The sequence below is a fragment of the Penaeus monodon genome, chromosome 8 (assembly GCF_015228065.2).
Source record: "Penaeus monodon isolate SGIC_2016 chromosome 8, NSTDA_Pmon_1, whole genome shotgun sequence".
In the NCBI taxonomy this organism is placed as follows: Eukaryota; Metazoa; Arthropoda; class Malacostraca; order Decapoda; family Penaeidae; genus Penaeus; species Penaeus monodon.
The window spans coordinates 20,645,165-20,660,522 of NC_051393.1; the positions used below are offsets into that span (position 1 = coordinate 20,645,165).

The window sequence follows — 15,358 nt, forward strand, 5'->3', positions numbered from 1 at the left end:
AAAGGGCTGTTTTTAAGAGCATGAGGATCCTTGAATATTACTAGTTACTTGAATTTTACAGTAGAATTCATATAGCATTTGTACAATTTCCAGGCTTATATCCCATCCAATGGAGTACTATGGATAGTAATATCAAGTGTGGACAAAGACTTGGTTAAAACGATTCGTGTGGACCTCCTCACGTCAAGTCTGGATATACCTCAAGTTCTCCAAGTAAATGGAATAGTAGGGGAATGCTCTATTTGAAGATGGCGGCAGTTTGTATTTGGTGATGGGCATAAGAAGTTCCGCTCCGGGAAAAGCACATGAACCTTCTTCAAGGTATAGTGTATATCCTTCTGTGATTAGCGTGTAGTGTTAATGATGTTGCATTAAGGTTACTTTCTTTCCAGTCTCTACAAACTAGTGGGTCACCACTTCGATAAGCAGGATGAAATTTCGTTCAGATGTCAAATGTAACTAGCATAACTGGCTTCAAAAACAGAGGAGAATACTACTTGGTCTTTGGCACATCTAATGTTGTAAGTTTGTCTACAAGATTTTATCACTTAATGATAAAAAATATATATATATATTTTATTTATTTATTTAACGCTTTGACTTCCAGACGGTACCCATGTGTATAAATTTAATGAAGCATTAAATACCATGTATTTAAGCCAAATACTAAATGAGATGGAAGTCGCTAGCACTGCATACTTCTATGAGCAGCAAGAGGGGAAACATTATGTAATTCTAAATATTGGTGCTGAAGCAGTGGTCTACCGTTGGGGAAGGTGGGTTTTAAAATGAGTAGTCCCTACTACTTCCTTGTCAGATTTGACAAGAATTATAATCCTAAACCTTCTTCCCAGGTCTAGGGTTTCTCCAATGGCAAACGTTTGGAAACGCAGAACTCTGTACCCGCTATTACAAGCATACAGTCTTTCACTTTTCCATCGCTAGAAACTATTCTCATGACTGCCCGTGGGTAAGTTTCTTTTTTGTTCAGTCTTGAAGATTGTTAGGTATAAGCATATTCTTAATTTTATTCTTTTTTCCTCTACAGGACAGTGTATCCTTTTATACAGATGAGGTGTATGGTTATTTCAAGCCTAGCTTTGTAATGCAAACGCACTGCCACTCCATACATAATCTTCTCATGAAGAGACTAAGCAATACTTATGTGATTGTGTATGTCTGTAAGGAAGGTGTAAAAAGCAGTCTCGACTCTAGGGAAGTGATCATGGACGAAGTAAACCTAGGTAACTTGATTTTAACTAGATCCTGTTGCTAAATTTTCAATACAGACTTTGTTATTTCAACTTGTGTAATAATGATTCTAATTGATTTTTTTAGAGAAACCAAAAGACAGGGAAGATCTTCTTCTCGAGTGTCTTGTCGACTTGCAAGCAGACTTGGAATGCAGAAAACCAACAATTTCTCTGCTTGAACAAGCAATTGCAGATGAAATTGTGATGACTAATGATGTATCACAGGTTGGTATGTTTGTAAAACAAGCTTGATTTGGGCAAGGGCTCTAGAGCTGCATGCCCATTGTTTGGGGGGGGGGGGGGGGGGCAGCTTAGGAGATGGCAGTTAGAGGATGTCTAGTGTTGCCTTCTCTACTCTGCCTTTGTCTAGTAATTCTACATGGTATCTCCTCTAACCCCTCTGTAAACTCCCTAATGAGCCATGTTTAGGTTAGGTTTGGATGGCTCATGAAACGACCTCATGAGCCATGGACATGCTAATCCCCCTTACCTATGCTTTACCCCTTGTGGGGGGGGGGGAAGAGGGAGGACCACCTCTTACCACCACACTACAGGCCTCCCATAGCCAATCTGTCGCCTAGTAGAGGTTTTGGAGGCCTGACCCTTTATTTAGAATTTTCATTTGTCCTGCACTTGGCTCTGCCCTAAAGTGAACTCTTACTTGCATACCTAATGCCAACAAGTGCCTATACCCAAAGCATAGCTTTCAAGCTTTCCTCTTCTCCACCTCCCTGTAATAAAAGTGGTCCTTAACACTCGCTATCCTATAGCCCTTTACATTAATCTTTTAAATCCCCCTCAGGGGGACACAAGAGTCCCTTACTGTCAAAGTAAAGTCTCTGAAACAATGACTAAATTTAGTCCTTGTTGGTTAAATCGGTAGCTAGCTTGTGCATTACATAGTGCAATCTTTAAGATTGCACCTGCCCAGCCTTGCTCCCTATATTAAGTTTCAATATGCCAAGTTTAGCAAAGATTAATTGCTGAATGAGACTTGCCTACTTCAGGGAAATGCACTGCTGGATTAGTGCAAACTCTTCCCCCAGCTTTTTTAAAAGTATTAGCCCCAAAGGGTGCCTTCAAATGACAACCCCCCCCCCTTACTTAAATTGGTCTTGCTTGTAAAAAACTACATGACCATTTTAACATTGGCCTTTTTTTTCCTACTGTTTTTGCCCAACAGGGGTCATGATCATTTAAATTGCCATGTAAACTTTAACTGTGGGTTTTAAAATATTTATAGTGGGGTTTCCTCATCTAGGTAAAGCTTTTTAACTCTGGCCTTTTGTACATGACTTGCTCTGCCCCTGCTTGAAGTATAAACTTCACATGATCTTAAATTTTCCCCCTCCCAATTAAACTTCAAGGTTTAAAAAATGCTCTCCAACCTCTCCTCTACCCATTTATTTAACACTAGACCATTTCTAAAAAATTCCAATATACCAACATTCCATCAAATCACTTCCTCCACCACTAGAAATAACCTTTTGTAAAGAGATTTTAATATGTTCCTCTAACACCATATTGGCAAATCTTTGCCCTCTTACCAACATTAACATTGTCTCTTCCCTTTGTTTTGCACTAGACTCTGTACACATAGAATGGTTATCCCCCCAAATGCCAATTCCTCAATGCCCCAACCCCTGCTTAATTTGTTTTGCCCCCCCCTCTCTCCTAGCATCCCTTCACAAGATACTCCCTTGTCAATGATCTTCCCTACATCATTTCAAACATTTCTAATGAGCCTTCATTTACCATTTTTTAGCCAAACCCCACCATAAATTAACCACCCTTTTACCCTAGATTTTCACCCCTCTAACCCTGTCCTAAACCTTTGTAGATTGACTTGTACTACAGTGGAGATGTCCTAGTATAGGAAAAGATGATACTAGTATACTAAATTGAAACCAAATTATTAGATTTAGTAAAGGCAGCTAATGTTAAAATTCCAGACCTGGCAAAAAAACTTCAAATCTTCACAGCTGGTCTGACCATTGGGGGCACAACAGGTATACTGCAGACTGCAAATGTAAAGGGTCAAGGTACAACACAAAACCCCATGGAAGAAACTTTCAAAGAGTTCTTCGCAAAGACTGATAGCCTGGAGGCAGTATATTGTAATCTTCCCCCCCCCCCCCAAGTTGGACATTAACAAACTGTCTAATGTTAAATCTATTTACAGGATGATGTAGAGGCCATTGGTGCTAGCTTGGATGGTTTTCTTGTATCATTCAACAAAACCAAGTGCTTTCAGGGTCTGTTGTTGCTTCTGTCATAACTGCAGACAAATTCGAATCGAATGCACACGGGTTACAAAGGTTAGTAATGCAATGGAAGATGTGGAGGAAGCTTATGGTTTTAAAACTAATGTGGCTTAAATTTCAGTTAAATGATATGCCCGGGGCTGGATATGTCTAGCACATTTATGATTTATGGAATGAGCAGAACATAAGGGCTTCAATGTACGTTCATTCAATGAAACGATCTCTTCTCTACTAGAGAGCAAGGCTTGTCTTCACCTATTAATGATGTGCTTACCAACCGTAAGTACAAATAAAATTAAAGAAGTAGACTGGGTTGGGAGCTCCACTGAAGTGGAAATTTAATTTAATCTCGTGATTTCAGAATTCATGAGGAAGTCTGTTTGCTTCACAAGAAGTAACGGGTAATCATCACTACAGTTGATTTCCATGTAAACCACATCCATGGCAAGCAGGGTGATGGATCTCATTAGTCCTTATGGAATAGACACTAGTAAAATTGTGACTAAAGGAAACAATTTTACCTTTATGGACAAGAAAACCTTCCATAGCATGACCATTCTGCAAGAGTTAGATGTTCAACTTCTCAATGAAGTAAGAACTGATAAACTAGTTTGTCTAAATTCTATCGGTGACAATAGAATGTTATAAATAAACAAAAATTCTTATTCCAGGTCGACCTATCTGATCTTTCAAGCCATTTGGTGTACACTAATGTGTACAGCCCCAAATACTGGATGGCTCATTTACTCTACATGATGTAAATGTGGATGGCAACGTTGATGTTAAAACATCAATAGTGTCGACATGAAAGAACTTAACACCATGGTTGTCAGAACTTCTGGAGACTTTACATTATCTGGTAACAAAACTAGATTTTAGTTTCAGTAAATATACTGAAGAGTATGAACTTAAGAAATACTGTAATTTACCTTTTCCAGGTGATGTAACCTACCAGAAAGACTTCCAGTGTCAGGAAACCTGATCAGCCCAATACTAAATGGTATTGTTATGGATAACATTGTAGATAAAGATACCACCACCATAAATGGTGTCTATACCTTTACAAATGCAAACATTAAAGCAGCTATAGGCTGCTCCAACATCAGTGGAATAAATCTAAGCGTAGATGTTGTGACTGTTTGATGCTGACCAGACTATATCGGGTAAGTCCCACTGGCTGAGTAAAGAGCCTAGTGTGTGGGAGGGTTAGGTGAACACTAATCTAGTTGTTATTTTTTAGGCGCTTTAACCTTCACTGACGACGTGTTGGTAACTGGCCCTGAAGGAGTAAAGATGTTGGATTCTGTTACCATTAATAACATCGACCCCTATAGCCTTGATAAGATGGATGACCATGGAAACCTCTTCGTAGAAAAGGCTGTTGTCTTTAATGCACCACTTCATGTAAGTAAAGAGTTTGGTGATTAAAAAAAAAAAAAAAAAAAAAAGGTATCGGAAAGCTAAATGTTTCCTACATGCAGGTGACAGAGGATGTAGATGTTGAAGTTATCAATGCATTGGCACTCAAAGGCATAGAAGACCGTTATTGGAGAAAGGAAACTGATCAAGTAATTGATGTCTTGCCAGAGATTGTATCTACCACTTTCAGGTAAAGGCTCTATGTATATGGCTAATAAAAATAGAACTTGGTTATTTCAAGAGCTAATTGAGCTGCATTTAATTGCAGTGATTATGTGACTGCTAAGAATATAAACAACCACCAGATGGCAGACTTTTTGTCTGTGACAGGCTCCCAAACCATCAATGGAGCCTATACCTTCCAGGTAAGAATTTTGGATAAACACTAGTTGCTTCTAATGAGCTTTTCAATTTGAATTAAAGATGGTGCTATATTGTAAATGGTATTTGTAATAAATCTAGGCCCAAATTTTTTTAGGGGGGAAATTAAATTTCCACTTTTACAGGGATTGGTAACCATAAATGGACATCTCAAAGTAACAGATGGCAAAGTAATAGATGGTGTGGATGTATCTTCACTACATGATAACTTGGTAACTCTATCTGATAATCAAGACATAGAAGCAGAGACCGTAAGTAATTTTTTTATTCTTAGTTTTATGACTAAAAAGTCTTCAAACTTTTACTAAAACGAATCTTCTTCTAGACCTTTGGTAAGGTCATCATATGGGTGACTTGGTGCTGAATGGTGACCTCAATGGATGGAATGTTGTGACCGACTTGGTACGGCTTGACCAATCACTGCCCCAAACTGGTGAGTTAAGCTTTATTTATTTATTTATTTATTTTTTTTTTCACCAGTTAGCAAGTAGTTAACAAATTTATCCTTTCAGGGAGTCTTGCATTTTTGGACAAAGCTACAGCAACATCTCTGCAGCTGTCTAGTGCAGACCTTACTGTTCAGAGCCTTAATGGAATGGATGTGAAATCTGCTACAGAGGATTTGGTCTTGGTAAATGAAGATGCATCACTTGCTGGGCCCCTGAAGTTCACCTCCAATACGAAAGGTATACAAGACAATAGAATTATTGACCTGATTTTTAAATGCCAAAAGTGGCAAATGGAACATTGTAGGTACATTGATAAAATGCTTTATCTTGCAGCTAATGACCTCTTCGTTAGTGGAACTGTTGATGGTGTTGATGTGACGGATCTTGTAGACCGCAGCCTTAAGAAGACTTCTGCTACACCACAGGCAGTAACGGGGGCAATAACGGTGAACAAGGGAGTTCACTTTGATCAGAGCCCATCTTTGACCATGGTTAACAGCAAGGACTGGACCACCTACCTTAGCAAGGCAAGGGCATTTAAGTTTAAAATGTGTGTTAGAAAACACAAGCTACAAGAGTTTTACATTTTACTATAAATTTCAGGTTGTGCCACAAAATTACAATGGTGCAATTGGCGGAAAAGAAGACTTTCACAAAGCCAGTATCTATATCCGGCAACTTCAACCCAACAACTCACTAAACGGGTTTAGTGTAGTTCCACTATCGGACCAGAATACTGACAAAGAGCACAAACCAGAACGTTGGCAGCAAGTACACCATCAATGGGGATGTTATGGCTAGTATGTAGAGTGAATGCAGAGTTGGGTAACCAGATCTTAAATTTAAAGGGCTATCAATAATGGAAAGGAGTGCAGTATAACTGCACTCTACCTGCATCCCTGTAATGTACACGACCTTCTACTTTACAGCTAATGTGGTTGCAGCAGAAATTGATGGAGTGTTGTCCTCAAATCTCCTCCTCCTAGATGAGAGCAGTATTGTATCTGGCATGGTGGACTTTGCTGATAACTTAATCATTGCTGATGTAACGTCCGAGTCTCGAGTTCTTGATGGATGCAATGTAGTTCAGGTTTGTAAAGCAGGATTTTGTTTGTCTTAAATTCGTGTAATTAATTATAAGATGTATAATAAAACACTTTTTTTTTCTAGTTAAACACCTCAACCATCTGGAAAAATGGTAATGGAGATGTGGTAATGCCCTTCAACATGGCAGTAACAAATCTTCTAGTTAAAAAAGATGCAACTGCAAAGGGTCCAGTAAAAGCTGGAACAAGCCACATGGATGTCTTCCATTTCCTGGATAAGATAGTTACAAAGTCTTCCAACCAAGAAATAACAGGTTAGTTTAATGGATAAAAGTAGAAAGATTGTTCTAAACAGAATATACATAATTAGACTAAATTACCTTCTCCACTTAATGTTTATCTACAGGCACAGTAGAGTTCATGACAAACTTGTCTGTGAATGATCTTCTAACAAACACCATAGATGACGTTTATGTAGACAATCTCTATGCTGTGACTGTTATGGGACAATGAAGCAAGTGTAAGTATTTCAGTTTCTGGAACAACTGAAGGTCAAGATGTGTGAATGAACACTAAAATCCACCCCCTTGCAGGTAATAGACTGTGATACAGACTTCACCAAAGTTCTGACGGTTGATAATCTGAAAGTAAAACTTCCCTGCACGGATCTGGTGTTGAGGGGTGTTGATAAAATACAATGAATGTAACGGATGTGAATACCCATGCAGTCCACTTGACGGTGGACCATACATGATAACTGGTGACAAAACTTTCAACAGTGGTCTCTCTGTTGGCGAACTTGCTATTGATGGTGAGGCCCTGGAAAGTTTGAAGTATATACAATATCATGGCTTAAGAGATGAAATAATGCCTCTAATTATCTACAGGATCACTAGATGGAGTACCTGTAGACAACTTGGTGGTGCTCTCGGATCATAATAGACATGCTGCCAATATCCTCTTCAAAGCTCCCATCTCAATTAGTGGAGATCTACAGGTAGTAATTTCAGAAGTGTGTGTGTGTGTGTGTGTGTGTGGGGGGGGGGGGGGTTACATAGTAAAGTTTTAATCTTTAACTTCATTATTGTACAGGTTGATGGGCTGTTGGATAATGTGAACCTTGAGCAGCTCCTATCTGACAGGATCAAACTAGATGCTACAGAAACATTAAGCTCATCTACTATATTTGATGGAGTGAAAGTGGAAGGTAATATCTTCAGGGGGGGGGGGATAATTTTAACTCTTAAATTCAAATTGGGTGTATGCTAAATTTCCTGAATTTGCAGGTGACCTCTATGTTGATACCATAGACGGAGTCATGGTGTCAGAGATTGTCTTTAAATCGGGAAGGATGCAGCAGGAGATAGAAGGAGTAAAGACCTTCTCTGGAGGGTTACATGTAGTGGGTGAAACGCAGGCCCCTGTGGTAAATGGAATAAATATTCTGGATTTGAATAATAATGTGGTCCGGAAAGACAGGGCAGCAACTATAACTAAAGAGTTGGTAAGTAGGGTGGGGAAAGTACCTAATGTGGTGTCTCTATAAACGGATAATATAGCAGTTTTTTGCTCTAGGTCTTCGAGAAGCCAACAATATCGCAAGTAGATATGTTGGTACAAGGAAATGTAAATGGTTATGATCTTTCTGAAACCGACTATGAGGCCTCGGTCCTACAAGGAAACATTAAAGCAGAGAATGACCGCTTATTGAACCTAAACTTGACTTTGTCAACTATCCATGTTGACACAAAGCTACTCTCCTGTGGTAAGTAAAGCTCTCCCTCCTCCCCTCAATATGACCTTTTTTTATTAATCTAAAATTCCTGAAATATTTCAGGAATGTTATGAAACGTACCATTATGGTGAAAGGGAAAAAACGAAAAGGCTATATCCATTTCTGGTAAAATGAGTTGTGGAACATTTGGAGGTTCATCGTATGGCTGGCGGGGATTGCAGGACTACGATTGCAGATGGGCCCTTTGCAATATGCACATCATGAAGTAGGTAAATCTTCAGATACAAATGTAATGTCTAGATTTTAGGAAAAAATGGTGTAATTTCAACCTTTTACAGGTTGATGATAACGGTAACATGAGCCAGATAGAGACGGATGTAAAAATTGCTTCATCTTCCCGTACAGAAGGGTATGAAGGCCTGGACTAATAAGCAGGTACATATCAAACAGTTCTGTACAACAGATAACTTAATATAAGGTCTAGTTTTTAATTGGTTGAAATTCCTTTTAGCTGTGCCAATGGTGGATCAAGTACTGTAAAGATCTTGCTAAACAATAGGGAAACGGACCTGCCACAGGGATCAGCACTAGGAATTATTGCAGATGCAAAATCCTTTACCACCAGTGGTGGCACCTACATGGTGACGGCAGGTGCAATTTCTGGTAAGTCTGGGTTTGGCTGCTATGCCTTTAATCCATGGGGTTACAACTTGACAAACCCAGTGTAATAGGAAACTGTCATAATAATCATGACTAAAACTAGTTTACATTTTCATCAGCAACCCATGCTGATTTTTGTCTAGGATCTAAAACAAGCATTTTAATTAGGATCGTCTAAAGATCTTGGTGTAATTAAGTGTACACTTGTAACAAGTTTTGTCTAATCACAAGTTGTACTAGCTACTTTCCTTTTTCCAGATGTGAATACTGCTCCAACAACAAAAGTCAGTGTGTTAAAGTTGAATAACAATGCCATAGATGTGATTTGGTCTCTAGATACTGCCTATAGTGCTTCAACACTCGACTTGACCCTGGTAAGTTAAATTCTGAACTTAAATGAAATTTTAGAATTTAATATTTCTGGTCCCTAATTGTTCATCAATTTCAGGGAGATGAAGGTTGGTTGCTCTTGGTAGCAAATTTGATGGCAGCAAATGATACTGTAGATCCTTTCATGGCCCCATCACAATTGTATCTCTGGTCTACTGCAGAAGAAAAGGTAAATTGGCTAAAGGAATATACAACTCGTTATATTTTAGAACGAAGATGTATGTATATATATATATAACTCTATTTTCCAGTTCACCCTTGTTCAAGAATTTATGGGTCAACATGTGACCTCGGGCATCTTTCTGAATTCTAAGAAGAATCTCAAGGAAAGATTCTTTACTCTTACTCAGTACAAAGCGGCAAAATCTCAAATGCAAGGAACAAAATTAAATACAAAAGTGCAGGTAAGGGTTGGTTTCTTAGAATAACATGGAGTTGTATAAAATTGTTTAAGCCATCTGTAAGAGTATGGAAAGTATTGATGTATATTTTACTTCTGCAGGTGTTCAAGTACATAGATTCTCGTTATGTCCATTCGAATTTTTACCAACGCTTGGAGCTATTGCCCAAGCCTCGCTTTCCATAGGCGAGACCTCTACTTGGCAGTGACTTTCGGACTTAAAAGTACCCTAGATATCTATGAACTCTTACTTCTGAGGTAAAGAAAAAAAAAAAAAAAAAAAAAAAAAAAAAAAAGTAAAGCTGTAGTTAAGAATTAATTAATAAAGTATTGACATTCTCTTTTCAGGGATTCCATTTGCAGCAGAGCATTGCAGTATGTGAGACTCCCCTTGATGTGAAGAAGATTGAGACGACAGAGACTTGCTTATTGTTACTTGTAAAAAATCCAAATCAAATGATAACAATAAGATTAAATGCCAAAGGAAAATTCTTACAGATTATAAGTGGAGTGTGGAGCTTGTTTATTTTAACTTTTAAATACAATCTATGGTACAAAAGTATTTCATTAGCCATCTACCCCCCAATCCTTGCCCGTTGTTGTCGTGGGGGGCTTAGGGGGCGGAGACTGGGACCCAATGAGGGGGAAACCCCCAACCTTGGGACTCGGCCCTCGACTCAACTAATTTTGCATGGTCTTTATTTTCCTTCCCACCTTTCTTTTCTGCCCCTTTCCCACCAAACCCTTCTCCTATCCACTCCTAAGGTGTGAGAGCCGTGCTGAAAGGAGGGAAAGGCTGACTTTGTGCCAGTTCTGAACGGCCTGAGGGACCCATGGGCAGGGTATTCCCCTGATTTTGTTATCTAGCCCTTACCCCTCAAGGGGACCCTGAGGGTGGACTTTTTTTTACCCCCAAACATAATCCAGGCTTACCATGGCCAGTAATGAAAACTTATCCCACTATTAGGGGCAATGAGCTTGCCCCTTATCAAATAGCCCCCAACAATGTAAACCCACCCGATTCCCTGACCCCAGGCTCTCCTTTGACCACTGCAAAAACTACCCCCTCATCAATACCTACTAGTACAACCCTTAAGGAACATTTCCACTCTCCCAGCAAGCTCAACTTCAACACCTCTACCCCCACAACCTCCAACATCAACCACCCCATCCTCCCTTATTAATACCTTACAGCCTTATTTCCCACCTCCCATAACACTACCTCCCTAAACCCACTACCCCCATCTTCGTCACGCCCCCCCCCTTCTACTACCCTATCTCTACAACAATTTTGAATACCCTCTTCAGTGCAGCCAAAGGGGGAAACCGATTTTCGTGATCCCTCCCACAGCTCCCTACTCTGACAAACACCCTTCTCTTCCAACAATGTCCCCAAAAACAAGTTAGGTAAAGTCTCTTCCGTAGCCGACCCGACCGCTCCCGTCTTGTCACGGTAACATCCAAAAACCCAAAGCTATAGCATTAACAAACTAACAGACCTATATGGTAACCCCATCCTTGCAGAACACCATCCAACCCTCAATACTTGCACCGAAACAGTTTCAATCTCCCCAGCGAATGGCCCAATCTATGACAAAGATTGGTCAGATTGTGGAGAAGATCTACTTGCCTGTCTCACTGACTATGATGCAACATCAGTGCAATGCTACTCCATTCCCCCCAGAGGTCATCGAAAGAAGCCTACTAACATAGCCAAAAATTACCTTCCGTAGAGATGACCTTCCCTTTAACGTCTACATAGAAGGAGAATCCCTCCTGTTCGTCCATACCAACCTCCTCCACGTCAGTGCCAAAACTGTTGGCGTCTAGGACCCCCACCCAAAACATTGCCGTTCCACAGCCAGATGCCCACTATGTGCCCAACCGGGCCCATCCCCCCCGATCTAACTGCCCTGCAAAATCACACCATGTGCCAACTGTGGCGGCCCCAAAATGTATTTTATAGGGGCTGTCCCACCTACAAATTTGAGTCTGAGGTTAGCAACTCTCAGTTTCAAAACTTGGACTCACACTACGTGAAGCCAGACAAGAAGCACGTCGACGTGGTTTCTCTCTTACTCCTTACTCCAGTAATACTGCTCATTCTACCAATTCTCCTAACCCCCCCCCCTACATCTAACCCCCCCTCCATCTAACCCCCCCTCTTCTACCTCCTACCTTCCCCAGTCAAACTCTTTTGCCATCCTAAATCCAGACACTCCAATCTCTACTACAGATATTTCAATCACCACTACAACCCCAACACCTCCCCTCTCCCTACTCGCACTACCCATAACAGGCAGAACAAACGTTCCACCCCCTCTTCCCCTACCACACAATCACCTCCACCTTCCTTTGCTCCTATGTTTGAGACACCAGTCCTCTCTTCCCCCCTCACAAGAAATCCTTTATCCCCCAAAACTCCCCATCCAACTCCTCAGAAGAAACTATTGAAAATATTCAAGATTACTTAATGAAAACCGACACTCAACCTCCAAATCTTACAACTCCTGCTCCTTCCACACTCCAAGTAACTGCTGATATCCATCCTCCTCCTAACAATATCCCCCCTACACCCAATCCTCCTACCCCCACCCAACACAGCCCATCTCCCCTGACCCCAACCCCGCCCACATTAACCCTCCCACCATCCCCTCTAGCTGCTTCCCCCTCAATCTCCAACACGTACTACAATCTATATCAGTAAAGTATAACTATCCTTCATTGGAATATTCGCGGTTTCCGCTACCATAGACCTGACCTTCGTCATATCCTTTCCTCTTATAACCCATCTATTGTTGCCTTCAAGAAAACCTTTCTTTTCCCCCCACATTCCCTTTATGTCTCATCCATACTTATCAATCGGAAGACACCTTATGTCACACCTCCCTTTCAAACCAATGTCCCTTGCACAGTTATCCGTATCTTCCTTCATCGTTGGATCAGTGATTTCAGTCTACTTCTCCCCTTCCCACCACATTGACTTTGTTGCTTTTGAAAATCTAATTTCTAAACTTCAACCACCTTTCCTCATAGTTGGTGACTTTAACTGCCGCCACACCTCTATGGGGTGATTCTATCACAAACTCCCGAGGCCGATCTCTAGAGCGTTCCTCTCCACGCTGACCTTACTATTCTAAATTCAGATCGCCCCACACACTTTGATACCACGCACGCAATCTTTTCATGCATTGACCTCTCTCTTGCTCCCCTTCCTTCATTTAGATTTCCACTGGTCAGTCTTAGACCACTTTCCCTTAGTAAACCACTTTCCAGTTTTCCTTTCTCCTACTTCATACGTACCACTCCCTAACCCCACGCTGGTGCTTTGATAGAGCCGACTGGCATATTTTCACTTCACTCTCTGCTATTCATACCCCCTCCATCCTCCCCACCTCCTTCAGAATGATACGTATTTCACAAATACAAGTCTTAAGAGCTGCACATACAGCTATCCTCGAACCTCAAGACCATATACCTCCAAATGTGTTCCATTTTGGGAAAATTCTGATTGCACTAAAGCACTTCGCTTAAAACGTGCAGCCTGGAACAGTTACCGCTACAAGAGAGGTACTCCAAATCAACTATCGGCCCTTATCTCCTTTAAAAGACCATCTGCCTATCTCCGTCGTACAATCCGGAATAGTAAAACAAATAGCTGGCGAAATTGTTTCATCAATTACATCCTCTACATCTATCTCAAATGTTTGGCGCCGAATCCATAAACTATCAGGCAAACATCCCCCCCATCCTGCCCCTGTCCTTTCCCTATTCGAAAACCCACATTTTTGATCCTCTCCAAATTGCTAATGAACTGGGTGATTATTTCAGCCAGGTCAGTAGTGGTTCTCACCTTTCTCCACACTTCTCTTCTATTAAGACCACCAGAGAACGTACCCCCATCCTCTGATGAGTCCTATAATGCCCCATTTTCTTCTTCTGCCCTACAATTGTGCCGTAACACTCATGAAGGCACTGACGGTATTCACTACCGTATGCTCCGGCAACTCCCATCTTCCTCCTTATCATTCCTATTAAAAATTTACAACCACATTTGGACATCAGGAAATTTCCCTTCTAATTGGCGAGCTCCTCTTATCCTTCCCTTCCTGAAACCCAATAAATCGGGTACCCTTCCTCAAGACTATCGCCCCATCGCACTAACTAGCTGCTTGTGCAAACTATTAGAGCGAATGGTGAACTTCCGCTTAATGTGGTATCATGAATCTCACAATCTTCTCTCTCCTTCCCAATTCGGTTTTCGCCGTGCCAGAAGCACAGCTGACCCCCTTGCTCATTTTGAGACATATATTACATCTGCATTTGCACGCCATGAATCCGTACTAGCTATTTTTTTTGATCTAGAAAAAGCATATGATACGAAATGGTGGTACCATATTCTCCAACAATTGTCCTCTCTAGGCATACGTGGAAACATGGGTGTCTTCATAAAGTCCTTCCTCTCCCAACGCACTTTCCAGGTCAAAAATCGCCTCTGCCACATCATTTTCTTTCCCCAAATCGAAGGTGTCCCACAAGGCAGTGTGCTCAGTACCACTTTATTTCCCTTTTTGCTGTTAATGATATTGTCTCAGTTTTACCACCAGGGCCCGGTCATCACTAAAGATGTGATTTAACCATCTATGCCTCTGGCACATCCATACCAAATCTCTACCAATTTCTTTAATCTGCAATCTCATCAGTATCTTCCTGGGCCACAACCATGGCTTCCGCTTTTCTACTCTAATCTTTCTCCATTCTTTTCTCTCCCCTAAACCCCCACTCTTTATATGGGACTCCACTCCAATGCCGTTCCTTGGCAAATTCCTAGGTGTCATTTTTGACTCCAAACTGTTGGTGGCGAGACCATATTCTACACATTAAAAAAAGCTCCCCTGCCGTCTTCGAATCTTAAAAACTCTATCCCAAAATATCATGGGCCCCAGTCGCAAAACTCTCCTTCATCTTCATGTTACTTTGATCCCCTTTCCCCTCTTGATTTGGATGCCATATCTACTCCTCTGCCTCAACTTCTTCCCCCTTGCCCATCTTGATACAATCCATCACTGTGGCTTCGCTTAGCACTAGGCGCCTTTCGCTCCTCCCCAGTTGAGAGCCTGTCACTGAATCAGGCATACCTCTCTATCTGACGTCGTGCCCCCTTTTCTCTCTCCGATGCTATGTTCGATTCCAACCAATTTCCCTCACCTAAAACTAACATCCCACAACCCCTACTTCTTACCTTAGCTTCATCTCCACGATTTCCTACTCCTTTCTCCACTCCCATGGATACCCTCCTCTCATTCCCCTTTCCCCATCTCCAACCTCTCCCGTTCTCTGTCCATTCCGTCCCTCCATGGC

The 15,358-nt window shown here is 41.1% G+C and overlaps 1 protein-coding gene and 1 pseudogene across 2 annotated transcripts in view; one reads left to right on the top strand and one right to left on the bottom strand.

Annotated features, from left to right (window-relative positions):
- The window catches only part of LOC119575900, an 80,804-nt gene that overhangs the window by 3,875 nt on the left and 61,571 nt on the right, over positions 1-15,358 (bottom strand). The window lies entirely within an intron of this gene.
- LOC119576251 lies at positions 942-10,242 on the top strand (annotated as a pseudogene). Its single transcript, XR_005229035.1, has 32 exons — positions 942-970; positions 1,048-1,244; positions 1,339-1,482; positions 3,206-3,370; positions 3,446-3,571; positions 3,639-3,796; positions 3,879-4,108; positions 4,189-4,376; positions 4,456-4,680; positions 4,758-4,921; positions 4,999-5,126; positions 5,205-5,301; positions 5,443-5,568; positions 5,643-5,750; positions 5,830-6,003; positions 6,100-6,293; positions 6,370-6,566; positions 6,696-6,856; positions 6,937-7,126; positions 7,219-7,332; positions 7,406-7,623; positions 7,700-7,809; positions 7,905-8,019; positions 8,099-8,316; positions 8,388-8,578; positions 8,652-8,812; positions 8,886-8,982; positions 9,059-9,210; positions 9,466-9,581; positions 9,656-9,766; positions 9,849-10,001; positions 10,100-10,242. The product of XR_005229035.1 is annotated as an uncharacterized LOC119576251 (transcript).